The 27,830-nt window shown below is 41.5% G+C and overlaps 1 protein-coding gene across 4 annotated transcripts in view; it reads left to right on the top strand.

Annotated features, from left to right (window-relative positions):
* TBC1D1 (TBC1 domain family member 1) overlaps positions 1-27,830 on the top strand; it is a 237,772-nt gene that overhangs the window by 10,437 nt on the left and 199,505 nt on the right. The window lies entirely within an intron of this gene.

Consider the following 27,830-nt stretch of genomic DNA (forward strand, 5'->3'; position numbering starts at 1 on the left):
ACATGGGGCACCTGGGTGGCTCAGTCGGTTATGTGTCTGCCTTCTGCTCAGGTCATGATCCTGGGGTCCTGGGATTGAGCCCACTTAGCTTTCTCTGCTCAGCAGGGAGTCTGCTTCTCCCTCTCCCTCTGCCCCTCCCCCTGCTGGTGCATGCTCTCTCTCTCTCTCTCTTTCAAATAAATCAATTTTAAAAACCTTAAAAAAAAGAATAGTGGGTATGCATCCAAGTTTTGATGCTTTCAGGTTTTGTGTGTGCGGATGCCCACTTTATGTCAGATCTGATTAACTCATTGTTATAGCTCATGTGTGGCTGAGAAAAATATCATAGGAGAAATGGTAAAAGTATCATCAGCTCAATTATTTTCCTGTGTATTGGTGCTTGCTTTGTTGTTACCATGCTTTGCGGCTCTGTGCTGGACTCATTTAAAGTCACTTACCGTTTTGTGAGGCTCAGTTTCATTTTTTTAATTCATTTTTTTTTATTTTTTAAAAAGATTTCATTTATTTATTCATGAGAGACACACAAAGAGAGAGAGAGGCAGAGACACAACACAGGCAGAGGGAGAAGCAGGGGCTCCATGCAGGGAGCCCGGTGCGGGACTCGATCCCAGGACTCCAGGATCATGCCCTGGGCCGAAGGCAGGCGCTAAACTGCCGAGCCACCCAGGCATCCCCATTAGGCTCAGTTTAGATAAAATTGAAAATATAATCCCTGCGGCCACTTTCTCAGCTGGGCCCTTAGGAACTGCACTTTGGTATAGCCTGTGGACAGCGAACAGGCAAGGGCCCACTGCTGACTAGCCCGTGAGCTGAGGACACCCACGCCGGCCTGACATCCATCCACGCACGCGAGGAGGCCAGTGTCAATCATGTGGTAAATGACAGTAAACTCTTCTGTTTGTCGGTTTTGCACACCCCCCAGGGTGCAAGACCTTCACTTGGAAATTAATGTTCTTGGTGACTAAGTAGATTCTTAGAGAGTCACTTTTTAACAGAGGTGGTTCTGACTCCTTCGTTCAGTGAGTGCTGCTCCGAGTGCCATGCAGGATGTCAGTACAGGCTAGAAGGAGGGCAGAAGCAACAAGAGGTACGTGCTACATGGTCCGTGTCCGGGTTGTGACTGGAAGACAGAGAATGGAGCCGAACACAAGGAGGGTTTTCTTCAGTAAAGGCTAATTTTGAGCTTACAGCCACTGTTAGACCCACAGAATTGGATAGCTCCTCATTCATAAATCATTCAATGTTCCTGTCCACGAATCTCCAACAGACAGAACAGCATCCCAGTACAGGGGTTCTGAGGGACCAAATTCCAGACCAGTCTGCCACTTATAAACTGGGTGGCCTCAGGTGACACTGAGCCTGTTGTCTCCTCTGTAAAAAGGGGGTAATTACTGTGTCTGTCTCATATGTCGCCAGGGGGACCAAATGAGCTAGAACAGCACCTTAGTAAGCACTTAAGGCCTCAAAAAGTTTTCATTAAAGAAAGTTTTATTGCAGGGCACCTGGGTGGCTCAGTGGTTGAGCATCTGCCTTTGACTCAGGTTGTGATTCTGGGGTCCCGGGATCGAGTCCCACATCTCCCCATAGGGAGCCTGCTTCTCCCTCTGCCTGTGTCTCTGCCTCTCTCTCTCTCTCTCTCTCTCTCTCTCTCTCTCCATGTCTCTTATGAATAAATAAATAAAATCTTTTTAAAAAAAAGTTTTATTGGAAGCAGAGTACATGCTGATTTCACTTCAACTCTTAGGTAACAGGAAAAAGAAGTCCAAGAGGAGTGTCTTCAGCTCCCAAGATCCTGGTCATCCTTAAGCAACATTTTTATAAACTAGATACTTTAAAACCTACATAAATAAACTTAATGGTTCTTATTATTTGGGCAAATTCCAGAATGTAAATGAAAGGACTGAACAGCTTGTACTCCAGCCCAGCTCTATATAAGGACTGAATTTCCTTGGGGAGAGTCTTTGCATGGAAGAGTTGTCCAGCACTTTACACTTTTGACTCTTTCCCAAAAATTTTATGGCCTTCAGAGAACAGGCTTCTGGCCGGTCATTCAGATACCTGACAGGAAGAAGAGATTTATAACTAAATTCTGTAACTGGAGCTCCCAGTCTTGCCGAAAGTAGACAACCGGCCTTACTCTGTGTTCTGGAAAACCATGGTAGAAATATGAATTAGGTCTTGAGTTATTTTTGGCTTGCATACACAGATTTCCAAACACAAATTGTGGGTACTCAGAGTAATACATCACTGTCATCCTGCTCCTTTTATAAAAGAGTAATTTGTAGCGGAGGTGCCTCAATCAGTGATTCGGTTTTGTTGGAAACTGAATGGTAAACCAGATTGGCCCTGATTCTCTATCTGGCGTGATGGCTTTTATGTTCTTGGGACATCTCTGGCACTGTATCTCATAGGAGAGGATTATCTGCTGATGGAGCGTGTTCACCTATGTCATCCTTTCTCGTGGTTATTTGTAACATTTGCTCGGTGAAATCATTCTCTAGATTCAGGCCTCTCCTAAATAGATGAGGTCACTTTTGGTTGCACTTGCCAGAGGAGATATATGCATTTACTGCCAGGGTTATAAGCACAAAACTACTATTTGAGCGGAAACCCTTTGATAGCATATAAATTAACTTGCTGAAGAATGTCCAGGGAGAAGAGGCATAAAAAAGGAATAATTTTTAGAACACAAATGAGATTGTGTTTCTCATTGTATGTTCCATAGAATATGTTCAAGGTGTTCCACAGATAAAGATTTCCACAATCAAAATGCGTTAGGTCAGGGGCGCCAGGGTGCTTAGTGGGTTAAGTGTCTGCCTTTGGCTCAGGTCATGATCCCAGGGTCCTGGGATTGAGAGTCTGCTTCTCCCTCTACCCTTTCCTCCTGCTTGTGAGCATTCTCTCTCTCAAAAAAATAATAAAATAAAATAAAATAAAATAAATAAAATAAAATTTAAAAAATGCTTTAGGGTAGCATCTTGTCCAACTTTTTGATACAAGAACCCCTTTTCAGTCTTAAAAATTGAGTATCCCAAAGAGCATTAAGGTGGGTTATATGTATTAATAATTACTGTATTAGAAATTAAAACAGAAATTATGAAGGTACTAATTTCTTAATTTGTTAAAAAACAAAAGTGATAAGCCCCTTATGTGTTAGCATAAAGAATATTTTTGTGAAAAATAACCATGTTTTCCAAAAATACTCAATGATAAGAGTGACATAATTTTATTTTTTTTCTCCCCAGTCTTTTATTACCTGGATTAATAGATAACTACTGGATTCTCTGCTGTTTCTCTGTTCATTCTGTTGTGATATGTTGTTTTAGTTGAGTATAAGAAGGAAAACTTGTCCTCACACAGATATGTGGTAGGAAAATGGAGAAACATTTTATAGCCTTTTTTAGAAAATTGTGGATATTTTCTTCATTACTATACCAAAACTTGACAAGTGGTGGTTTCCTAAGGATTTGTTGCAGTATGAAATCTGAAACCATATCAAAGCACCTTTGCACTTTGTTATATTGAAATCCATTGGTCTGCCGAGCATTTTAAAGACTTTTAAGCACGTGTGATTGTGTAACATCACGCATTGATTATTTGGAAGATACTGGTTCACTGCGTTATATAGACCACACTCTGAGAAACACGGTTTTAGGGAAGCTATCTTTTCTATTTCACTCTTGAGTTGTACATTAGTCTATGACATCCCCAAATGTATTGGGCCATAGATTACATTTTTTCTCATGACATCCAAGAACACCCCTCAGAACACATGTGAACACAGTGGGATAAGTTCCGGGTTGAAGTGTCATTTTGAATATGGGTCCATGGCAGGAGATGAAGACATGCATTCTGGAAAGCAGGGGGTTGCATGAGTGACCCTGACGAGGCCTTTCCCTATCATGACACAAAGAGATCAGGAGTTTCGCTTAGACTCAGCTCTTGAAAAATAGCCCAGGGAAATTATCTCAAGATTCTTTCCTCTAGTTCTTCAGCTTTGTCTCTTCTACGAAAATCTGTACTCAGAATAACATCAGATTTGCCACTCACTTGAGTTTTACTTGAGAGTATTCATAAGACTATTTTTATTTTGGGACGCCTGGGGGGGGGGGTTCAGTGGTTGAGCATCTGCCTTTGGATCAGGTCAGGATGCCAGAGTCCCGGGATCGAGTCCCTGCTTCTCCCTCTGCCTGTGTCTCTGCCTCTCTCTGTGTGGCTCTCATGAATAAATAAATACATTAAAAAATACTTTTTATTTCTATCCTCTTCTTTATTTATGGAGTGGAAAAAAACCCTCTGCTTCCTTGAAAGGGACTTTCCAACTCAAGGGACCCTGAGTTGTGGGTCATGTAAGCGCTGGGGCTTCTGACACTGTTGCAGTTGTGTATCAATAGGAAGAAAGTATGAATTTTGAAAGGGGAGTGGTGGGTATTATTGAGATGGTGATCAATGGAGAAGCGTTGGTTGGTGTGCAGGGGAAGGAAGGAGACTGGGTGCGGGACCCAGGGTAAGTCAGAGATTGGGTACACCAGGGTAGTTTTGCTAGGTCCCCATTGTTTTTTAAACCAATCTTCCTTTTCTTCTTGAAATATGTCCTGACTTTTCAAACACTGTTCTTGATTCTTTTCAGATTCTGATCTTCTGGATGCTGTATCCAGTCTGGGCACAGCGTGGGTGTTTCATAATGATGATGGGGACAGATGTCATTAATGTGGGAGTGATCATGGGCTTCCCCTTCTCCATCAGAGACTCTTGTATTTGCTAGGATCTTGCTAGCCTTATTCCTTAACTCTTCCGAAGAGGAAGCCTTATTTCTTACCAGGAGAGAGGCTCAGTTGATCTCCATAATAAACTGCTTAAAATCTCCAGGATGAGGAGGGGGAATGTGGGAAAGGAGCCTGGGGTCAGGGCTAGAGTTAACTGCATGAACTTATAGTAGAAGTAGACTTCTGGAAGGAAGTCTGCTTATGGTAGAGGACTCTATGTAAAGTGTTGCTGAGGAGGACGTCTTTGAGAGGCTGTCAATGTCCTTTGAGGGAATGGGTTTCCTTTTCAATGATTTTTGGCGTCTACACTGGGTTTCTTGAATGTGACACGTACCTGAAATTGAACCTGATGGGCTCCCTTCCCACTAATTTTAAGGGTACAGTAAGAGCAATAAGTATTTTCTTTGAAAACTGCCAGTGAGGAACCAGTGTGTGTATTCTTCTATGCTGCCCTGAGGATGGTGGCTTTCTCAGGAACTCCTGGGTTTCAGAGCTCCCTCACCTGGCCTCTTGGGAGTAGGCTTCCTTACATATTCAGTGAGGAGGTGGTCTTAATTTGTTTTCCTGTGATCATCAGGTCGAAGACTTCAAATCCCTATCTAAAAAAGGCAGAGTTTGCTTTGGCTGTTTTATGATATAATTTAAATTTTTTTTGGAGTTTGATTTTTGATTATAGCTTTGCTTTGGTTGCGTTTTATCCATTACTGACTTGTCTTAATAATTCCCCACCTGGGATGCCTGGGTGGCTCAGTGGTCGAGGGCGTGATCCCGGGGTCCTGGGATCAAGTCCCATGTCGGGTTCCCTGCGTGAAGCCTGCTTCTCCCTCTGCCTGTGTCCCTCCCTCTCTCTGTGTCTCTCATGAATACATAAATGAAATCTAAAAAAAAAAAAAATCCCTGTCTGCTTGGGGTTTTGCATCTGAAAATCTGTACCACTTATTTCAGGATTTTCAGTAGAGACTGGCTCCCATTGCATCTCTAGCTTCGCTCTTGTATTTGCCGGCTCATTACTTTCTTTCTTTGCTAGAGTGAAGATGGAAATTATAACACTGAGCTGGAGCGTTTTGTTCCTGAGGGTGATGATTCTGAAGAATATAGGATTACTGTTCTTATCTGTTGCCCTTCTGCATTTGGTTGTCACAGTTTCTAAATTTCAGACCTTAGTGTCTTTTTGCTACTCAGGGGGATGGTTCCAGGAAGGTTTTATTGTGCATATTTTGGAGGACATTTTATGTGTTCACCTCCTCCTGGGTATCTTTGATCCTATTCAGGTTTATTATGTAAGGTTTCATGTGGGGTCCCACTCGGTGGCTATGACTCAGTGCATGGCTGCCTGGAACAGTGTATCCGCGTCAGCTCATCAACACTTGACCGTCTGTCACGCTAGACAGGAGTCGGTTGCTGGGTGCAAAGGTTGGCAGGGATTCTTTTTCATCTATAAAAAGAATGTCCCGGACTGCGTGAACTCCGAAGTATTTGTTGGAGGGTTTGGGTTCATGACACGGGATTGATTACATAATTTATTTTCGACTTTGAAAAATGAGTCTAAGGGCCTCAGAAGCAACCGCCTTGTGATAGATGCTTAATTTTAAAAAGTCTTTGTTTTTCAGGACAGATCACTTGAATAGAGCTTTGCATTCTTTCACTACGTGCTATGAGTTTGGAATTATTTTTTAACATAAGTCTGTTCCTAAGAATAGAGTTTACAAGTATCTCAAACCTAAAGTTGACTTGAATCATAAAAGCATTTATTTATAGCCTAGACCTTTACTGTCCAGTGTAGTAATCAGTAGCCCGATGTGACTATTGAGCACTTGCAATGTGGCTAGTCTAAATTGAGATGTGGTGTAAGTGTCAAAGCACAGCGGATTTCAAAGACTTCATTTGAAAAAAAAAAAAAAAAGCTTAAAGGATCTCAATAATTTCTATATTGATTACATGTTGAAATGATAATATTTGGGATATATTGGGTTAAATAAAATATAACACTAGAATTCATTTCACCTGTCCATTTTACTTTCTCTGATATGCCTACTAAAAAATTTACGATTATATATGTAGCTTGTACCCTTTCTACTCGTCAGCACTGGACTAGGCTAGCTTACGTAGGAAGTATTTCCAAAAATAATCTGAACACTTATCACAGAGTGACTCCAGGCTTCCCTCTTTTCTTTGCTGCCTTCTATTTGTTAGTGATAGAATTTTGCTCAGTGTTCTTCTGAAAAGATCACATTCAAAACTACGTCCTATTTTTAACTCTAGATTTGTATTGTGATGGACAAGAGTGCTGTGAGCCGCTAGTTTGGGATATACTGAAAGAGATAAGTCTCTTCTTTCTACTTTTTCTCTCTCTCTTTGTTTTAAAGATCTTTTAAATTAATTTGAGAAAGAGAATGCACAAGCAGAGGGGAGGGGCAGATGGAGAGGGAGGAGTAGACTCCCCACTAATCAGGGAGCTCGATCCCAGGACCCTGAGCTCATGACCTGAGCCAAAGTCAGACACCTAACCAACTGAGCCACCCAGATGCCCCCTCTTTTTTTTTTTTTTTTTTAAATACATTTCCTCCTTTGGATCCTTAGGCATCTGCTCCACTAATTGTTACCTGTGAGTTTGAGCCAACAACCACAGCGGGCCAAGTGCCGAGCTGGCCTGGCTCTGAGAACTTGAGAAGAAGCCGGACGGCAGCTGGGGCTTTGGGGAGGAGCTGATGCAGGACTCCAGAGAAGAGGTGGCCTTGAGTGGTGTGATCACTGATGTTGGACTCTGTGTCTGACTGAGTACTTCAAATGAGACTTGATGACAGCTGGTCCTGCAGAAACACTTTCTTGGTTGCTTTAGTTCTGGGCAGTGTGTCAGAAGCTATGATTTCTTGCGGTCGAGTGATGTAGGTATTTGAAATGTTGCAGATTCAACATTAATTCGTGCATTGGAATGTTACCAGTATGTCATGTACTTGGCTGGGTGCTCCGGTACAAAATCAAATAAGATAAGATTGCCCCCTCAAGAGGTATAATGATGTTTTTATGTTCTGAAGGCTGCGCTGCCAGGAGTTAGCAACATCTGTAAGTTATAGAAGAGAAAATTTGGGAGAATAAGAGGAGATCTAGTGTAAGCGCCTACAGTTATTTGAAAAGCTGCCATGTAGGTGCAAAAAGAAATGGACACACTGTGAATTGCTCTGGAAGGCAAAGTAGGAACTGTAGAAATTTGTAGAGATAGATCTTTGGCCCTTCCAAGCAGTGACAGGCAATTAATTATTAAAGGGGCTGTGTTGAACAATGGATGTGGATGATTTTGTTCACTTGGCAAGTCATCTTCCTCGTGTTTCTACCCTTCCCACTTATGAGGAATGTATCACCTGACAATGTTCCCCTTTTGTTTCGGACAACTGACTTGCTCCTAAGTCTATTTTATGTTGAAGCAAAGTTGTTTCCTGTAATGTCTTGCTGTTTGTCGAGAACTGTATCTTCTGGAAGGACCCCGAGTAAATGTATTTTCCGTGGGACATCTGGACGGGTATTAAAGACCCACTAGGAGTTTTCCAGGCCAAGGAGCTGGGTGCAGATTGAATGGAAATTCTAGGTAGAGGAACGAGAGTGTGCCAAGCCATAGTAGGACAAGGGAGTGTGGAGGTGCCCACTGTGGCTGGGGCTGCTGTGATTACAGTTTTGCAAATTGCATGGTCTCAGAGGAGACTGGGAGGAGAGGCTGGGGACAGACGTTATGAGGCTTTGTATGTCTTACTAAGAGGGTTCGGTATTCTTAATAGAGAATAGAATAGCGTAGAGGCATTCACCAGGGAAAGTGAAGTAACGGGACCTGATTTTAGATTCTGTGGAATGAGTGGAGGAATGAGAGACAGATGAGGCCGACCAGTTAGGAGGCTATTATTGGAGCAGTGAGTGTGAAAGCTCAAGAAGTTTCTTGATCCAGGGTGTCTGGCTGGCTCAGTTGGTGGAGCATGCAACTCCTGATCTCAGGGTTGTGAGTTCAAGCCCCACACTGGGTACAGAGATTACACAGATAGATGGATAGATAGGTAGATAATGTCTTGATCCCGAGGCACGATGTGAAATAGCTTGTTCTCATGGAACCAAGTTGATGTCTTTGGTCACTTTCCCCTCTGGATAAATTAATAGTTTAATTTTACAGTTGGTTGGTCTCTAATGGAAGAGAAAACCAGTCATATTCTAATTTGCTGTCCTATTGATGCTGACCTGCCAGGTTCCTAAGGAATGATAAAGAAAAATAACACAGAAGTAAAATTCCTGATCTGGTTCTGCTTGGTCTTCTGAAAATATTTATCCTGGCATCTCCCGTCTCAAAGACAAAGCCTCCACTGACCCCGTATCCCATTCCGAGCCCCCTCCAGGTCCTGGCCCAATTTTCTGCTTTATTTTTTAAGAGTTTTCTTGGTGGCTACCTTTACTTTTACTCACCCATTTTCCTCAGCTTACCAGTCAGCCTTCCGTTCTGATCTTTGCCTTAAAAAGGCTCATATCATGTCACCAGCCACCTCCAGCTTGTGAGATCTGGTGCTCCCTTCTCTGCTTCTCTCATCCAATTTCTCAGTAGCTTTTGGCATAGTTGGCAGGACCGTGTTTCTTCTATCTTGAAACACTCTCCTCTCTTGACTTTTGGAGAACCATTTCCTCCTGTTTTCTCTTTTGCTTCAGTAGTGGTTTCCACTTTTCCCCTTTGTTTCTTCTTCCTCTTCTCAATTCTGAGTTTTATGTCCCCCAAGACCCAGTCTTCTACATTTCTCTTCTCGACACTCTTTCCAGGTAAACTCACCTGGTCTCGTAGTGTTAGATACCACCTGTTTGATGGTGACTCCCCAAAATTAATCTATTTCTTCAAACTCACCAATGAGTTCCAGACTTGTCTGTCCAGCTGCCAACTGGACTTGTCTACACAGCTGTTATGTAGACAGCTCAAACTCAACCTGGTTCAAAAAGAACCCTGGAATTTACTCCCCACCAACCTTGTTGCCTCCCCAGTCTTTGGCAGCACTGAAGTGGTCATGACAGTTGCCCCAGTGGAAATCTAGTCCTTGTCTTGATCTCTCTCTTCACATTTTCGTTCAAGTCATTCAGGACCCAGTCCAGATCTGCCCCTTTGATTCTGTTGCTAACCCTGAACCAGAGGCTCTGTCCTCTCTCATCTAGACTGCTAAAGTACTTCCTAACTGTTCTCCCTGTTTCCATGCTTGTTTCTTCTCTCCACCAGCCAATCATCCAGAGAGAACCTGGAAGCATTTTTAGAAGACCTATAAATTCATGACACTGCCCTGCCTACAACCTTGCTTGTGACTTTCCCCTGTATATAAACTAAAATCCCAGATCCTTGCTGGGACCTGCCAGGTGGACCTTGTTCCACACACCTGGTTTCCAGTGCTGTCTGGCCCCCAGCCACAGTGGTGTTTATGTTCCTAAGACATCACAGCCTCATTCTCCACGTGGGGACTTTGCATTTGTTGTTGTCTCTGCCTGGAAGACTCTGCTACTTCCCCAGACCATTATGGAGTTGCTTTAAACCTTATCCTTTGGCCACCCTATTCAAACCAAACCCCATACCAATTTCAGTCACTTCATCTGGTTTTACTGTCTTCATAATACTTCCTAGCATCTGAAATGACCTTGTTTGTTGTTATGTTTCCTTGTTTACCATGTTCACACCTGCCTAAACTCCAAGAGAACAGGACCCTTGCCTTTCCTGATCATTGCCAGACCTGGGCATCCAGGACAGTGCCTGGCACATAATGGGTACTTCATGAATGGATGAATGAATGAATGATACCTTCTGGTGACCGTTCTTGAAGATGTGCTTCTCTTTTCTGTTTTTTGTTGTTTTACTTTTAAGATTTTATTTATTTATTTGACAGAGAGAGAGAGAGAGCACAAGCAGGGGGAGTGGAGGCAGAAGAAGAAGGAGAAGCAGGCTCCCCACAGAGCAAGGAGCCCAATGTGGAGCTTGATCCCAGGATCCTGGGATCCTGACCTGAGCTGAGAGTAGATGCCCAACTGACTGAGCCTTCTAGGCGTCCCTCTCTTTTCTGTTTTTGATTTTTTAACCCAATCTCATCTGGAAAGCCCACGTGCAGCCATTTTCATTTATATTCCTGCTTTGCCTTTCCTTCCTCATCAGGACAGATTTCTCTCATTCAGTCAGGATTTTGTTCTTAGATAAAACATCCCTCTCTCCCCATCCCTCCTGAGTTTCTTTCCTCTTGGGTTTTGTTCATAAGATGATATTCATTGGCTCTCAGCTCTTTGAAATCTGTACACTTCTCTTCCTTGCTTTTTATGAACTCAGAATTTTCTTGGCATTTATTGGTGAGTATTGGGGGAAAGATTTCATGAATATTGAGCAGTCTACTATTGTGAGAAACTCTTTTTTGTATGTGAGTTAAATCCTTTAAGCAGTGGCTTAAGCATTTTTTTTGCATCAGTCTTTTATTTTCCAAAATAAATAGTTTTCTGATTATAGAGACATTAATATGTTGAATGTAAAAAAAATAGTATACAAGCTTTAAAATTTGAAGTTCCCTCTTAATCTCACCTCCTAGAGAGAAACCAATATTAATATATTGGTGTTTATTCTTAGAGATATTATACTTTTATTATATAAATAAATGTTTCTATATGGAATCAATTCATATATTTATTCCTACCATTTCTTTTTAAACTCTGGGCTCTCCATCTGTCTACATATATAGAATAGAAATAAACACACACATAGATATGGCTGTGAATATAGGTATATCTTAGACACTTTTCATGGTAGTAGGGGTACATCTTTTGGGTGATTGCAGAGTTGTATGCAGCAGGGAGAAAGGAAGGGCTGGTTTCATAATTGTGACAGAACTGCTCTTGGGTGACTAGCATCATCTTTGTTTAGTTTTGATGAGCCATTTTCATTATGAAAAGAGAACATGGCCAGGATGGGCTGCAAGTGACTCAGAGCTGTCTAATCTGCTTAGCATAAGAAACAAACAAGATTTTGGAGGAACAAAAGCAAAAAAAAAAAAAAAAAAAAAAAAGCAATGGGGACCACATCAGACTAAAAAGCTTCTGCATAGGGCAGGGGGTGGGAGAAAAAATAAAAGGCTTCTGTACAGCTTCTGCATAACCAAATGAAAGCCTATGGAGGGGGAGAAGGTATTTGCAAATCACATATCTGATATGAGGTAAATATCTAGAGTATATAATGAACTCTTACAACACAAGAGCAAAAAACCAGTTTGATTTAAAAATGGGCAGAGGAACTAAATAGACATTTTTCCAGAGAAGTCATACAAGTGGCCAATATGTACATGAGAAGGTACCTCAGCATCACTAATTATCAGGGAAAGACAAAGCCATGATATGACCTCATACCTGACAGAATGGCTATTGTGGAAAAGAAAAACAAACAAACACAAGAGGTAGTAAGTGTTGGCAAGAATGTGGAGAAAAGGGACCCCTTGTGCCCTGTTAGTGGGAATGTAATTTGGTACAGCCACTGTGGACAACAGCATGGGGGCTCACTACCAAATTAAAAATAGAATTACCATTTGATCCAGCTCTTCTGTTTCTGGGTGTAGATATAAAGGAAATAAAAACAAGATGTCAAAGATATATCTGCACTCCCATGTTCACTGCAATATTATTCACAATAGCCAACGCATGGAAACAACCTAGGTCTGCATTGGTGGATAAATGTATAAAGAAGTGGTGGGATCTATAGACAATGGAATACTATGCAGCCATGAGAAAGAAGGAAATTCTGCTCTTTATGAAAACATGAATGGACCTTGAGCACAGGATGCTAAGTGAAATACATCAGACAGAGAAAGACAATTACTGTAAGATCTCACTTATATATAGAATCTTAAAAAGCTGAGATTATAGAAACAGAGTAGAATGGTAGTTACCAGGGGCTGGAGGTGGAGGAAACGAGGAGATGTTGGTCAAAGAGTGTAAACTTCCAGTTATCTTATTTATTTATTTATTTATTTATTTATTTATTTATTTATTGTTGAGGGGTGGGGGGTAGGAGCAGGGATGGGGGGTGGAGGGGCAGAGGGACAGGGAGAGAGAGAATTTTTTTTAAAGATTTTATTTATTTATTCATGAGAGAGAGAGAGAGAGCGAGAGAGAGAGAGAGAGAGAGGCAGAGACACAGGCAGAGGGAGAAGCAGGCTCCATGCAGGGAGCCCGATGTGGGATTCAATCCCAGGACTCCAGCATCACGCCCTGGGCCAAAGGCAGGTGCTAAACCGCTGAACCACCCAGGGATCCCGAGAGAGAGAGAATTTTAAGCTGGCTCCATGCCCAGCACAGAGCCCGATGCAGGACTCGCTCACGACCCTAAGATTATGACCTGAGCTGAAATCAAAAGTCATATGTTTAACCAACTGAGCCACCCAGGGGCCCCTAAACTTCCAGCTATAAGGTAAATAAGTTCTTGGGATCTAATGTATAGCTTGGTGATTATAGTTAGTAATGCCCTATTATATACTTGAAAGTTTCCAACAGAGTAGAACCTAAATGTTCTCACCCCCAGCAAGAAATGGCAGTTATCTGATGAGCTGGAGGGTGTTAGCTAATGGGATGCTATGCTCAGCTGTGGTGGTAATCATTCTGTGATACATACTTGTATCAATACCTCGTACACCTTAAACTCACACTGTGTTAAATGCCAATTTTATCTCAATAATGGTGGCAAAAAGATACACAAGAACAAGGAAAAAATTAAATGAAATACACTAATAAAAGACAAGAACCACAAAGAGTTTGGAGAAAGTCAGGCCTTGACATTGAATATGGGAAGCGGAGGCCAAAGTGAAGTTCCTAGTCTCATTGGTAGAATTGGGGGAATGGCCAAGGTCTTCTAAGAACAGGAGGTCAGACACTAGTTTTTAGTTAGCTGCAGTGGTGTGTAGTGTGGCTGTAAGATATCTCACTCCTCTCTCACCATGGCCTCTGCTCGTCGATACTCTCAAATAGCTCTCATAGCCCACTACACGGAAGAGGTTGTGTGAGTACCATTTGGGGGAAATCAAAGAAAAAGGGGCATTTAGTCTGTCTGCACACGGTGAGCAGGGAAACAACGGGTATTAAGAGTGGTAGGGAGCAGGGGCTCATTGGGTTAAGCAGCTGACTCTCGATTTCAGCTCAGGTCAGGATCTCAGGGTCCTGGGATGGAGCTCCGTGTCAGGCTCCCTGCTCATCAGGGAGTCTTCTTGAGGATTCTTTCTCTCCCTCTCCCTCTGCCCCCCCCCGCCAACAGTGCTCATTTGCTCACAAACAAACAAATAATAATAGGAGGCCAGGACAGGAAAGAGAGCCGGTAGTTGCTAGGGTCTGGGAATTGGAACAGGGGACTAGGAGAAGCCACGGACTCTCAAGAATCCCTGGAGAGTTTGGGATAGACGCTGGCCTTCTTTTTCCCCAGGAGAAGAGATTTTGATCCAATTTTTTAATCTCTCAAATGACAGAATGACCCCTGCTGCTTATCAGGTCTATATATGGATGTACCATAATTTAGCCAGCCCTTATTAACAGTAATTTAGACTTTCCCTATTTTTCTCTCTTCATTACAGTTTTTTCCTGCAACAGAAATCCCGCGTAGCTTTGTATCTGTTTCTAAGCATAAATAGTTAATTCATAGAGATTAACAGACATGATGCTGCCTCCCTCAAAGAAAAATGGACTAAAAATATTTTGATGATCCCCTTAGCAGCAGGCATGGCTGGGAGCCCATAGTTGCCCTGTGCTACTTCCATGATGTTGAATTTCAAACCAGAGATTACATTTTAATTATGATGGCAGAAAAAAAAATAATTATGATGGCAGGCCTTCATGAAATTCAGAGCTTTGAAAAACAACTGGAGACAAGTTGTACATGTAAGTAAATAAATGTCACATCCGCGCAATTTCCATCCTCAAAGCTTGATTTATAACACTTGGACTTCTAAAATCTGTTTTTGCCTTTCTCCTTTTACGATACTATGGATTTTCTCAGAACTGTTTATAATAAATGAGGTCACTACCACTGATTTTTACAATGAAGAGAAGATAAAACTGTATATACCATTTGTGCTTTATGAAGCAAATAAAATCACACTAAATAAGACTTTATATTTTTCTTTCTTCATTTTCATGTCTTAAATAGTGACTAAGCCAATGTCATCATGGAGTGCTTCTGGCATTTTCTTTGTAAGGCTAGCCTACAATTTTTTTTTTAAGATTTTCTTTGTTTATTCATGAGAGACACAGAAAGAAAAGCAGATACATAGGCAGAGGGAGAAGCAGGCTGCCTGCTGCTGATGTGGGACTTGATCCCTGGACCTGATGTGGGACTTGATCCCAGGATCAAGTGATCATGCCCTGAACCGGAAGCAGATGCTTAAACACTGAGCCACCCAGGTGTGCTCTAGCCTACAATTGTCGATCAGTATCCAAAACCCAGATATACAAATGTACATCTTATCAACTAATTATAAAAGATGCTTTTATTTTTATAAGTATGTAACATATGCTATCTTGATATTTCTTTTTTTTTTAAGATTTTATTTACTTATTCATGACAGACACAGAGAGAGAGAGAGAGAGGCAGAGACACAGGCAGAGGGAGAAGCGGGCTCCATGCAGGGAGCCTGACATGGGACTCGACCCTGGGTCTCCAGGATCACACCCTGGGCTGAAGGCGGTGCTAAACCGCTGGGCCACCGGGGCTGCCCAATATTTATTACATTCTCGTATATATAACTTTTTAAAAAATGTTAATTAGTATAGTTCTACATAATTGTTGAATAACTCTTCCTTTAAGGTTTTAGTTGATATTTTGCTTGTAACAAAATACCAAAACAGGGAGAAAAGATGTGAACGAAAATGATTCCTATCTGGAGGCTTGAAGACTTATCCCCCACCATACAAATACCTTTTCTTAAGTGAGAAATGTGCATCTTGGAAATAAAAAGGTTCAAAAGAAGAAATAGACCAAAGAATTTTAAGGTCATAGATTTTAATTTGACCAGACAATTTCTGTGCAGCTAACTATACTGGGAAAAGAACATCTACTCCTATTTAAGATTCAAAATGTGATCACTAGTTAAAAAAAATGCATGTGCATATTTCTCAAAATAAATACTCTAATGTAAATTCAGAATCTGCTGTATCATCTGTTTCATAGCTTAGATATGTGAACTTCCCCTTCCTTTGACTCTATCAGTTGCTGAGTGATTACGTTAAATTGTCTATAGCGGTTCTTAAAAGTTAACAAATTACTTTCATCACAAGCAGAATGTTCTTATTTAGCGTCACTACAGCTGGTGAGGATTGTTTTCATTCAGTAACATTAACTGAATATGTACTATGTGCCAGACACTGTGTTAGGCCTAAGGGGTACAAAACCCAACAAATTTCCCATGCCCTCGAAGAACTCAAGAGTCCAGGGCAGTGAAGGCCATGCAGAGGTTTGGAGGACAGTCACAGACAGATGTTTCAATATAACCTGGTAAGAGGTAGTGGGGATCATTTATACTCAGGGCACTAGATGTGCTGTCCTCTACCTGGGGATTTCAGGAAGCTAACTTGGGGAAGATGATGTGTAAGCTGAATCTTTAAAGAGGAATGAGGACCAGGTGAAGATACAAGGCATAGAGCCATGGAAAGTAGGAGGTGGGGGTGGCCAAAAAGAGGAAGAATGAGTGAGTAGGTTTCTGACCTTAGTGGCTGGCTGAAATGGGGAACAAGAAGAAAAGGGGGCAATTCTGGGGGAAGGGAGCTGATCACTTCCATTTGGGGTGTGTAGGGTATTGGAGCTGTTTGAGGGACATCCCATGGGCTGAAGCTCAGATGAGTGGTCAGGGCTGGAGATACATTAATGGAGCCTATGCATGATAGTCAGAACTATGAGAGTGGTTGACAACAACCAAGAAGAAAGAAATACCTGAGAACGTGACTATTTTAGAAGTTGAGCAGGGGGAGGGGAGTTCAAAGGGGAATATAGAGAGAGGAGGAGACCCATGAGACAGCAGTGTCCCGAGAGCCAACACGGTGTGGATTTTCAAGAATGAGGACAAGGACAGCAATGTCAAGGGCAGTAATGAAGTTTGTATAGATAATAGCTGCCAGCTGCTCCCTAGGCGTGGCCCCGTGGGAGGTCCCTGCATAGCCACCTTTGCTTCAGTGGAGTAGTATGGGCCGAATGCCAGTTATCACTGAAGAGTGGATGGACATCAAAGACACAGAGATGCTGTTGTGACTTCTAACACGATCCAGAATAAAAAAGTACATGTACACACGTATAGATACACACACACACAGATAACATTTTCATTCTGATTGACCTACTTTTTCTGCCTTCTCCTATTTTTATCTCTACTCAAGGCCATTTTGGTTTTGGTTTTGATACCACGCCTACCTTTTGACTATAAAAATAATAACTAATTTGCATGGTTCTGTAATTTACAGAATTTTTGCTTTCATATACATCATTGTCTTCCATTTGCTCACCCACCCTTTGAGATGATATTAAAACTAAAATTTTCAGGGGTGCCTGGGTGACACAATCAGTTAAGTGTTCAACTCTTGGTTTCAGCTCAGGTCATGATCTCAGGGTCATGAGATGGCGGCCTGCGTGGAGCTTTGCAGTAAGCACAAAGGAGTCTGCTTAAGATTCTCTCCCTCTCCCTCTGCCACTACCCCTGTGTGCACATATTCTCTCAAATAAATAAATAAATCTTTTTAAAAGACCTAATTTACAGTTATTTAGAATGGAGGCTCAGACACATGGGGTGCTAGAGGCCTTCTAATTCAACCTCTTTTTGGTAATTAGGAAAGTGAGGTTCAGAGAGTGTCTTATGTCAAATGTCACCACCCTTTGGAGGGTTCTAGCACTAGAAGCCAATCCTAATTTTCATGGCGTGATTCTAATTGCGGAGTGGGGACATCGGCGAGGTTCAGGCAACTGTGTTAGAACTCAGTACAGAAGGAACTTTGGCCCATGGCCAGCTAAGATCCTGTATATTTAAACCATCCTGACTCACCCATATGCTATTTGGCAGTGGGCAATAAAACCAAACTACAGACCCTCCAGCCTCTTCTGTGTTAATTACCTAAGCCTCCTTCACTCGGTTCCCACTCATGTCCCCTACTGTTGGGACATTTGTTCTTTTTGCCTGAGCAGCATCTATTCTTACTTAATCTATCAATAGCTTCTCTTTAGGTCCACTGGGAATGACCCAAAGCTAGTTAGCATACTCTGTTACCTTGGCTTCAATGATTGGTTCAAGGGTGAGTTTGTGATCCAAGCCAAGCAAATCAGATTCAATCTTGGAAAGACAAGCTCTCTGCTGGGGATGCTGGGGAACCACATGGCCCCTGCCTGGAAAGAGCCTGTGGGAATGAAGCCAACATGGAGGCAGGGCAGTGATGGATGGGGTAGCTGGGCCCTCATGACATCATCTCCACCGGGATCCAGCTTGCCTGCGCTCTCAGGTGCACGAGCCAGGAAAGTCCCCATTGATGCCTCATCCCTTTAGGTAGCTGTTGCAACCACAAGAGCTTTAACTAATAATTCTCCTCTTTTTTTTTTTTTTTTCCAGTTCACTTGCCCATGTCTTGACTTGACTCACTGGGTTTGATCATTCCATTCTCCAGGATTTGCCTCACACCGATCCTCTTACTCTGGGCTTTTTCAAGTATAACTGCACCTTGCTGGCTCCTGCCCTGCTCCCCCTCCCCAAACTGCCTCATGGGATAGTTTCTCATCATTCTGCTATGAGTCAGAGTTTATAGGTTTATGAGCGGCCTGTGCTTTGTATGAACTGATCATTGCTGTTGTTAATAACGACAGAAAAAATGTCCACCATTAATGCAGCACTTCTTTTTTTATAGTGGTAAAATATGCATTACATAAAATTTATCATTTTAGCCATTATTAGAGTACAGTCCAGTGGCATTAAGAACATCTGCAGTGTTGTACAACTACGCCACTAACCATTTCCAGAACTTTCATCATCCCCAACAGAAACTCTGTACCCATTAAAAATAACTCCCCAGACCCTGGTAATGTCTATTCTACTTACCATCTCTGTGAATGTGCCTATTCCAGGTATCTTATGTAAGTGGGATCCTATAATATTCGTCCTATCCTGTCTGGTTTGTTTCACTTAGCAGAATATTTTTAAGGTTCATGGAGCATGTATCAGAATTTCTTTCCTTTGTAAGGCTGAATAATGACCCGTTGAATGTATAGCCCACATTTTATCTGTCCATCTGTTGATGGACATTTGTTGTTTCCATCTATTGACTATTGTGAATAAAGCTGCTATGAACGTTGAGACCCAAGTATTTGGGTCCCTGCTTCCAATTCTTTGAGAATATATTAAGAAGTGAAATTGCTGGATCAATCCTGTACTTTCTATGTGCTAGGCATTGTGCTATGTATTTTATGCTCATTATTTTATTTAATTTTTCTAGAACTTTATGAGGCAGTATTCATAAGAGACACAGAGAGAAGCAGAGACATAGGCAGAGGGAGAAGCAAGCTCTTTGTGGGGAGCACGATGTGGGACTCGATCCCAGGACCCTGGATCATGACCTGAGCCAAAGGCAGACGCTCAACCATGAGCCGATCCAGGTGCCCGTATGAGGCAATATTATTATTCTTACTTTACAGTTGAGGAAACTGAGGCTGAGGGAAGTTAACATGTCTGAGGACACATCTTTTTTCCATGAACAACCCACATATGTTGGACTCCAGAATGCTGTGGCTACTATCAAGTTAGCCCTTTAGGCCCTCCATGAAACACATGTCATATTCTGTGTGGATATCCACTGGGCTGCAAGCTGGAGTACATAGTCATGCGTTCATCATGCCTAGGGTACTCTTTAGTGAATGGAGAAGAAGGGCAATGACTTCACAGCTTGTAGCATGGACTGTGGGGTGTCTGGCCTGCCTTTCTTTTTTTTTTTTTTTAATTTTTTTTATTTATTTATGATAGTCACAGAGAGAGAGAGAGAGAGGCAGAGACACAGGCAGAGGGAGAAGCAGGCTCCATGCACCAGGAGCCCGATGTGGGATTCGATCCCGGGTCTCCAGGATCACGCCCTGGGCCAAAGGCAGGCGCCAAACCGCTGCGCCACCCAGGGATCCCTGGCCCGCCTTTCTTAATGCTGTATTGTCTCCTCCATTTGCAGTGCTGGGCTTTATTCTTGCCCAGCTGGTGACCAGTTTGGCCAGCCTCTTTCAGAACATGTATAGCTGCTATCTTTTATGAGCCCAAGCCTGTCTGTAGGTGGAGGGAACAAAGAAATAGGCAAAAAACAAATTTATATATTTCGTGTGATTGAAAAAATGACACATAACCATTGCAGACAATTTAGGGGGAAGAAAAAGAAACATATAACAAAGAAAACAGAAACCACCCTAAAATTATGCTATTCAGAGATAACTGTTTTTAATGAAGTTTAAAATAAATTAATAAAATGCTATATTATCCTCTATTAGAAAAGATCAGAATGTTTTGGTATCAATTTACTCTATAAAACAAAAGGGAGAAATTGGCCCTGAAAGTCCCCCCATCTACCTCTAATATGTTTAAATTACTCAATTCAGTTACTGAAGATTTATGTCTTTCTATTTGGATGACATTCATCCTACAGAATTTGCCAGATGGTGCCCTGTAATGGCTCTATGATTATCCATCATCATTAGAAGGAAATGCTCTATAATCTGTCTGCATTAGCTTTAAACTATTTCAAAGGCATGTGTGTGCTTTGGAAGAAAGGTACTACATGAGGAAAACATACAGGGAGACCTTTCTAGAGAAGGTAGGGAATGCTAGGAGTAAACACTAAACTCCAATGCTGAAAGCAGAAAGAATGTAAATGACAGGTGACAGGATGTACTCCAAGACATAGATTCCTTCCCTTTGTCATCCCCTATAGGGTGTTCTCTGCCTCCCATCCCTTAGGTCCTGTTGCTGTGGCTCCTAAGTGCTTTAGCATTGCTCTCCAGGGCTGCTAAAGTCCTGTGGCACCTTCGTCCACGTTAGGGAAAGTCTTCCCTTCCTTCCTCTGAGAAGAGGCGGTCCTGCTCTACAGCTTGGCCAGCGGAGCAGTGGGGAGTTCACTCTTCACTTGCTTTCTTGGCCAGGCACCCTTGTTCAGTGAGCAACACATGAAATTCCATGTAATGGTCCTGGCTCTGCCTTTTTTTTTTTTTAATTGAAGCATAATTAACATCCAGCGTTCTATTAGTTTCAGATGGACAATATAATGATTCAACTATAATATACATTATCCTGTGCTCATTACGTAAGTGTTCTCTTAATCCCCTTTATCTATTCCACCCATCCTCCCTCCCACCCACCTCCCCTCTGGCAACCACCAGAGTGTTTTCTGTATTTAAGTGTCTGGTTTCTTTTACTTCTTTTTTTTTTCCTTTGTTCATTTGCTTTATTTCTTAAATCCCACATATTAATGAAATCATCTGGTATTTGTCTATTTCTGCCTGACTTATTGCACTTAGCATTATACTTTCTAGATCCAGCCATGTTCTTGTGAATGGCAAGATCTCATTCTTTTTGTGGAAGAATAAAAGATAAATTCAAGTAGTATACTGGCTCAAAAAAATAAAATATCTTAGAAACGGCCTGTAGAGAATGTATCAAGAATTCTCAAACCTCAGTTAAAATGAAAACACACCTTGGGAAACAATTTGTTTACAAAGCTTACACCTGCAAGGTGACCCAACTTTTCACTTCTAGGTATTTAACCAAGGGAAACAAAAACGAACCAACCCAAATATCCAGCAACAACTGAATGGATAAACAATTTGTGTTATATTCCTTAATGGCATATTACTTAGCAGTAAAAAGAATGAACTATTGATATATACAACAAAATGGATGAATCTCATAATTATCCCAAGTGAAGAAAAATTAAGCAAAGGTATACACCATATGATTCCTTTTATAGAAAACTCTAGAAAATGCAGCCTAATCTCTTTGGTGACAGAAAGCAGATCAGTATTTGGTCAGGGTATGGTAAGGGGGTGTTGGGGGAGAAAGGAAAGAGATACTACAATGGGAAATAAGCCAATTCGGGGAGCTAATGATGGTTTCATGGTATATACGTATGTCAGAACTCATCAGATAATACACATTGTGTGCAGTGTATTTTCTACCAGTTATACCATCATAAAGCTGTAAAAAGAAAAGTTTATCTTGATCTCCTTTTCTAAAAGTTTGAGCAAAGACTAGTTTTATTTAAAACCAACACTCAGTGGAGTGTCGAGCTCTTGATTTCAGCTCAGGTCATGATCTCAGGGTTGTGAGATCAAGCACCACATTGGGCTCTGCACTCAGCAGGTTGCCTGTTTCTCTCCCTTTGCCCCTCCCCACCCCCATTTCTTTTTTTTTTTCTACCCCCATTTCTTTCTCTTTCTCTCTTCCAAATAAATAAATCTTTAACAGAAAATATAAAAATAAAATGATGAGAAAAGCTGCAAAACTAACATAGTACATCTTTATCCATCATCTCTTGATGAACACTGGGTTGTTTCTATGTCTTGGCTGTTGCAAGTAATGCATCACATAAAGCTTTAAACAATGGTCCTGGGTCTGCCCTTTTGAGGCTTGCCTCTCTCTGGGCACATGGAGGCTGTATATATTCTAGATCTAGGTGATGCAGCCCCAATTCTGGATGAGCCCTGGTGATGTGGTCCTCAATTCAACACGCATTTATTGAGCTCTATCCAAGCCTAGTTCCCATGGAGAGTTACCTGGATCTGGACATCAGTCCTACCTTTTCCTTGGCCGCTGCTACCACCAGCTTTGTTTTTTAGAGATTAGTACTTTCAACAAAGTCCTCTAAGTCTTAGCTGAATTTATGTGAAGTGGTTTTGTCCACAGGTGCTTGAACGATCACTTTGTGACTATTAGTAGCTATTCAGAATAACACAGATTCCTAATGTAGTCAGGAATACATCTGCTGGATCTTCCAAAGCTCTGATTCCAGTTAAAATTCTCTTCATTTCTGATTTTTAAAAAAATTGAAGCTAGTCCCCTCTCCTGCTAAAATAAATTCTGTTTCTTCTTTGGATCTTGGTTCTTAAATTTACCCAGGCTACTTGTTGTTCTCAAGTATTTCCCTCTATCGCTCTCTCTTTTTTTTAAGAGGGTGTGTGTGTGGAGCAGGAGTGGGAGAGGGAGAGAGATTTTTTTTTTTTTTTTTTTAGAGAGAAGATCTTAAGCAGGCCTAACACCCAGTGTGGAACCAATGCAGGGCTCATTCTCATGACCTGAGATTTTGAGCTGAGCCGAAATCAAGGATTCAGATGCTTAAATCAAGATTCAGACTGAGCCACCAGGCGCCCCTCTTTCCCTCTTTAAAGCTACTCCTGAGGAGTCTTATTGCTACTTAACTCATATTTTCTTTGGTCTGAGAGCCCAAATCCATGGTCCCAGCTGTGCTAGCTAGGCATCCCTAGTTTTTGCTTTACCACAGCGATGTTTATATAAAAGCAAACCCAGCAAGTATATTGTCTTAGATGTGCTGGATGAGTTCTTTATGTTAGAAACAATCATTGTGCCATTTTGCAAAGGAAATGTCATTTTGTGGAAATATGTGATAGAGTGTGGTGCTGAGCGGCTTAGACACAAATCCGTAGGTTTTTATCTGGTTAATGCACCTTCAAAAAATATTGGTGGCTTGAAACTCAGGTCGTTATTGTCTCTTCTCCCAAATAGTAATGATTGCTATATGGCAAATGTGATTAAAAGCAGCACTCTAGAGCCACTTATTAGCTTAAGGTCCTTGGGAAGTTCCTGAATTTCTCTGTGTCTTAGTTTCTTTGTCTGTTAAGCCAGGATAATGATAGTACCACTGTCTTGGGTTGTTGCGTGGATTGATGGTGTTGGGATGTGTCACCTGCTAGAATAGGTCCTGGCATGTAGGTGGAGCTACTACTCTGTAAGTATTAGCTATCTTATGAAAAATACCACGTGGCTATCTTTTGGAAGACAGACAAGAATTAGGTATGCCTATTATAATGTAGCATTACTTTTTGTATACACTGGCCAAGCTAATTGTGATCCCAACCCTGATAAATAGAAAATGTTTAAATGCTTTAAAACAGACTGGTGTTCTGTTTTATTTTGCCAACTTTTGATAATTGAATGGCCTCAGGAGTTCCCCCCCCCCCTTAGATGGGATCCAGAGTTATCAGAGTCAAAGTAAGGGTAATAATAAAAAGAATCTGAATGTTTCTTTTACATCTGATTGGTTTTTTGGTTTGTTTTTAATTCTGATTGTTAAATCTCTGTTTCTGTTGCTTTTTCTTAATCCAGTGGCAAGATACTCTGTTCTGTTTTGCTTCTTGCACAGTTTGTTTGGATTCTACTTTCTCTCTTACTCACTGCAGTAAGGCAGCCAGCCCTTGCAGTGGGTACACTTTAGAAAATTTAGATCTTGATTTTGCAGCTTGTCTGTGCTCAATAAACAGCCAACCTGTGCCAATTTTTTTCCAGGCTCTTTTTGGCAGAGGAATGACAACTGGCCACTCTGGTCAGGAATGCTCTGCGCTCGTCAGTGGGTGGCTAGAATCTGAGCTAAAATATAAGAAATCCAACCTTAATCTAATTTTTTCTATCACAGACATGAACGTCATTGTAACTGAGGAATTTGTGGGGGCCACTTTTTATATTGCAGTAGTTGTTTAACCAAGTAACTTCTGGAAATTCAAGGTGATATGAAACATGAACAGAGTTACCTGAAGTGCTGCAAGCTCTTCCTGAACCATGTCTAGGCTGGGCTTAGAACTTTGGGCAGGAAACAGAAAAATGTTCTTCTGGACTACTAGTCCTAGCACATTGTTGCCTCCCTTTATCTATTGGTACTTTATTTTTTAAAATTTATTTATTCATGAGAGACACAGAGAGAGGGGCAGAGACATAGGCAAAGGGAGAAGCAGGCTTCCTGAGGGAAGCCCAATGTGGGCTCCCTATCTATTAGTACTTAAAATTGGCCGTGATGAAATTATAAATGGCTCAGTGTATAACCAATACAGTAATTTGTGTCTTCTTAATTTTTTTTTGATAATTTCGTGACAAGTGCTATTTTTTTCTTTCTATATGTCTAGTCTGGCATTTATCTGTCTACAGATTCAGTTCTTTTTTTTTTTTAGATTTTATTTATTTATTCGAGAGAGAGAGAGAGACAGGCAGAGGGAGAAGCAGGCTCCATGCAGGGAGCCTGATGTGGGACTCGATCCCGGGTCTCCAGGATCGCGCCCCGGGCCGAAGGTGCCACTAAACCGCTGAGCCACTGGGGCTGCCCCAGATTCAGTTCTTGAATCAGAAATGATCATGGATGGTTTACAAGTCGACATGAAATATAACAGTATTCTATTGATTAAAAGTTGGGTGACAGGGATGCCTGGGTGGCTCAGCAGTTGAGTGTCTGCCTTCAGCTCAGGGCATGATTGTGGGGTCCAGGGTTGAGTCCCACATCCGGCTTCTTGCAGGGAGCCTACTTCTCCTTCTGCTTATGTCTCTACCTCTCTCTCTTTCTCTTTGTGTATCTCTCATGAATAAATGAATAAAAATCTTAAAAAAAAGAGTTGGGTGACAGAGGAGAGAAACACAATGAGGACATACTATTGAGTCAGAAAGAAAAGTTAGGATGGGGTGCTATGTAACATTATTTTATACCGGTGGTTTTCCAATATGGTGTGCATTGGCCTCACAGTTGGGTATTTGTTAAAAGTGCAGGTTCTTTGGCCTTGCCCCATGAACTCTGGCCCCCGTATTATTAACGTGTACCTCCAGGAGATTCAGACACAGTGGTGTGGGGCCACCCACTTCTCTAGAAGTGCTGACCTTTTTACTTACTGCAGATGAGTAAATTTGGCTCCAAGCTTTCTGGAAGTCAAACATGAAAAGGGAAGGTTGCTTTTGCACAGTGTAAAGAAGATAGTATCTTTGGCTTAGGTATAAATGAAAGTTTAACTATGCTATATTAGCTTTGATCCCTGGATCCGATGTTGACTTGCATAGGAATTTGGAAAGAAACATCTTCTATCATCCTCCCTAACATGAAATACATCAGTGAGTCTGTTGTATTCCACTAAATGGTATTAACTGACTTTTTGGAGGGTATGTACCAAAATCTCTTAGAGAGAAAAGTAAGGATGGGGAAAAAAGTGGAGATGAGGGGATGGACAAATATGAAGCAGGAAAAAGAGTGAGAGAATGAAAAATGCAGATGGCCACCAGTTTGGACAACAGTTTGGTATTATCTGCCAAAAGTGAATATACCACATACCCCATAACCCAGCAGTTTCAATCCTAAGACAATACCTATGAATTTCTGCACACTAATGCCAGAAACAGGAACAGAACGTTTATGGCAGCATAGTTTGTGAGAACTAAAAATTAGAGACAACCCAAACACCTGTCACCAGTAGAAGGGGAAAACTGTAGAATAGGATGGATTTCTAAACAGCAACAAAAATGAGTAAGTTACAGTTATGTGTAAAAACATGAACTAATTTAGAAACCATAATGCTGATCAAAGGAAGCCGAGTAGAGGAAAATACACATTGTGTGATTCCATTCTTTTAGGTTTCAAAAGGGTAAAAAAGAACTGATCTATTGTTTAGGAGGTGCGTGTTTGGAAGTTGGGAATCATCACCTTTCTAAGAAAGGAAGAAGCCGGGATCACGAAGGGGTGTGTGGGAGTCTTTGGGCAGATGATGCTCATTCATTTCTTTCTTTTCCAGTTTTACTGAGGTATAATTGACGTACAGCACTGCATACGTACGAGGTGTGTGGCATAATGATTTGACTTACATGTGCTGTAAAATGGTAGCCATGGTAAGTTTAGTTAATATCCATCATCTCATAGAGATATGGAAAAAGAAAAAAGGAAAAACAGTGTCTTTCTCCGTGTGGTGAGAACTATTAGGTTTTATACTTTTAACTTACGTATATGCCGTACAGCAGTGTTAGCCAGAGTCATGTTGTATATCACATCCCTAGTATGTATTTATCCTGGAGCTGGAACTTTGTACCTTTTGACCACCTTCCTCCAAACCACCCCCCTACCACCACCACCACACACACACTGTCACCCCTGGTGACCACAAATCTGATCTCGTTTTTCAGAGTTTGTTTTATTTTTGTTTTCGTTTTTAGATTCCACATGTAAATGAGATCATATAATATTTATCTTTCTCTGTCTGACTTATTTCATTTAGCATGATGACCTTAAGGTCTATCCATATTGTCACAAATTGCAGAATTTACTCTAAATAATATTCCATTTGGGCAGCCTGGGTGACTCAGTGGTTTAGCACCTGCCTTCAACCCAGGGTGTGATCCTGGAGACCGGGGATCGAGTCCCACGTCGGGCTCCTTGCATGGAGCCTGCTTCTCCCTCTGCCTGTGTCACTGCCTCTCTCTATCTCTGTGTCTCTCATGAATAAATAAATAAAATCTTTATAAATAAATTAAATAAATAGATAAATAAATAAATAAATAAATAAATAAATAAATAAATACAATTCCATTGTATGGACATACCACAGTTTCTTTCTCCAGTCATCCATTGATGGATGGAACTTGGGTGGTTTCCATGTCTTGGCAATTATGAATAATGCTGCTGTTGACATGGAGGTGCAGTTATGTCTTCATAGTGTTTTCATCTCCTTCAGATATATTCCCAGAACTGCTGGATCATATGGTGGTTCTCATTCATTTCTTGACTTGGTTGGTAGTTATCTATGTGTCTGATTTCATAGAAATTGATAAGCCGCTTTAGGTACTTTCCTGTTCGTGTGTTACTTTGTTTTCCTCGAGGCGTATGGTCAGATATTAAAATACTAAATAATTATTTAAAACTGTAAGTAGGGGGATCCCTGGGTGGCGCAGCGGTTTGGCGCCTACCTTTGGCCCAGGGCGTGATCCTGGAGACCCGGGATTGAATCCCACGTCGGGCTCCCGGTGCATGGGGCCTGCTTCTCCCTCTGCCTGTGTCTCTGCCTCTCTCTCTCTGTGACTATCATAC

Source organism: Nyctereutes procyonoides, unplaced genomic scaffold (assembly GCF_905146905.1).
Source record: "Nyctereutes procyonoides isolate TBG_1078 unplaced genomic scaffold, NYPRO_anot_genome, whole genome shotgun sequence".
Taxonomy (NCBI): Eukaryota; Metazoa; Chordata; class Mammalia; order Carnivora; family Canidae; genus Nyctereutes; species Nyctereutes procyonoides.